The sequence below is a fragment of the Rhinolophus hipposideros genome, assembly GCF_964194185.1.
Source record: "Rhinolophus hipposideros genome assembly, chromosome: 18".
In the NCBI taxonomy this organism is placed as follows: Eukaryota; Metazoa; Chordata; class Mammalia; order Chiroptera; family Rhinolophidae; genus Rhinolophus; species Rhinolophus hipposideros.
The window spans coordinates 9,598,856-9,601,226 of record NC_138064.1 but is presented as its reverse complement, the minus strand read 5'-3'; positions in this window follow the sequence as shown (position 1 = coordinate 9,601,226).

Here is a 2,371-nt window from a genome sequence, read left to right as displayed (position 1 = left end):
TCAGGCTGAGATTCTCCTTCTCTAAGCCCCTTCGTCCCCTTCTCTGATCGTCACATTCTTTCCATAGATATATGAATGCTCTGGCCACCGAGCTACCTGCAGTAGTCTCCCAGTCTCCTTGAGGGTATTCCATACTTCTAAGGTCATTTGTGGCTCCCAGAGAATTGAAGGCTCAGAAAGTAGCCTGGTTTTTCTGGTTCCAAGTTCAAGTGAGGGTTACAGGCAGAGAGTACCACTTCTGTGCCCCAGATAAGTCTGACAGTGGTTTTAAGATACTCATACTTGGGTTGTGCATAAATTCAGGGCTAGATGCTTAACTATCCATTGTTTCTAATTGATAAAAATTGATAAAATAATGGGTAGCAAAACTGATAAAACAATTGATAAAAATGATTAGGTTGAATCATAGGAAACTGCTAATAGTCAAACATTTTTACCTATAAGTATGGCAATTTTCTATGATTCTACTTAATGCTGTAGAATGTTTGCAGACACCAATAAAAAGCTATTGAAAGCTTTTTGCTTTATCTTTCACTATGTTTCACGCCCCCTAACTTCTTTCCCTGTACCCCGCATACCTATACTAAGAACACACACGCACACAAGCACACACTATTACTTAATCTTCTTCTTCTGGGACCTTAGAGAGTTGAGAAAGCCAGATGACAATGAGGTAACACATTTATGTGAATAAAAGTCTCGGGCGGTCTGCTCACAATGCTCTTGTCGTTTGTTCAGTGGCATCACGACCTCTGTCTTCCCCCCCACCCCAGCTCTGCCTGAAATCATTTTATTAGATTAAAAGCAATGAAGACAACCTCATGCAGCAGGCTTGGGGGCAGGCTGCATGTGTGTGGAATAAGCCCCAACTTTGAGTCACAAAGATCTGGATTCTGCATTTGGTTTGTTTCTTGGCATGTGAGCATACCAAACATACCATATTTTGGACAAGTTACCTAACCACAGTGTTTTCCAGTTTTCCCATCTGTAAGATAGGGTAATAATATCTACGTTATAGAGTTGAAGGGGGCCAAATATGATAATGTGTATAAACTGCCTAAAACTGTGCATGGGGCATAGGTGCTTCAAACTTATGTAAAACCAACAAGCTTCAATTTCCTGTCCCCTGGAGCTTCCAGCCTCCATGCCTACCCGTCTACCACATGTGGCTCAGAAACCAAAGAGCTGCTTTGCTTGAAGTGACATGTGGCCTGGGACATTGGGTGTCTCAGTGGTAACCAGTCAGCCTGGTGAGTCATGGCTAGCAGGGTCTCTGCTGCTTTGGGAAAGATAACTTGCAGCTGGGGAGGCACAGAAGTGGCTTTGTGGCGTCAGTGACATTTGGGCTGGTCCCTAAGGATGGTTAGGATTTAGACATACCCTCTAGGCCAGCATAGTCTCATTAAACTTTCTGTAGTGATGGAAAGTGCTACAACGTGCACTGTCTGAAATGTGTGACTACTGAGCATTTGAAATGTGGCTAGTGTGACTGAGGAGAGAATTTAAAAATTTAATTTTTAATTAAACAGCCACATGTGGCTAGGACTGCGGTATTGGACAGCACAGAACTAGGTGGTGAAAACAGCAAAAGTGAAGTGATGGGGGAAGAAAATCACGGGGGCAGGTGTGGGGTGGGTGCAGCATATGCTGGAGCCCAGGCTTTGTGAGGGTTGCTAGTGGTACAAGCAATCCCAGAGGGACACATGGCAAACTCTGATCGTCAGTGTAAAGAGTTTAAATGTTCTTTTTTGAGCCATAGAAGCCAGTGAAGGTTTGTGAGCGAAGGAATGACAGCATGTGGCTCTCGTTCATAGCGATTAATCTAGTGGGAGGTAGGGGAGTGGAACCTCTCCCTTTGGAACAAATAGAAGCTGGAAATGGAAACACAGGGATGTCTTACTGCAAAATCCTAGGCGAAGCTCTCCCTGAGTGCTGTGCTCTGTGCAAATAGCTCAGCCAGGATTACCGTGGGTCACTCGGAGGTTTATACTACCAAGGGATCCTTTTTACAGACAAGGAAATGGGGTTTCTTATGAGTTAAGTTACACGTCCTTAAGTAAGTACAGAAATAAAAATTCGAACCCAGGTTTGTGGGATTCCAAAGACCAAAAAGAAAGTATTTAACGCTACTCTGCTTCTTTTTTAGATCTCCCTGGGGAAAGTAAGTGAAGTAGGTTTCACCTGGCAGTGCAATGAGATGGATGACACAGAGCCAAACATATAGGTCAAGACCGGATATGAATGGGCTGGGGCATGGCTTTTCTCATGACCAGAGACAGGACACTCTTCTTTCCACAAGCACTTCTGAATGGGACGCCTTTTGTTGCCAGACTCCAGCCCTTTCATCTACAGTACTGCCTTGCTGAAAGCC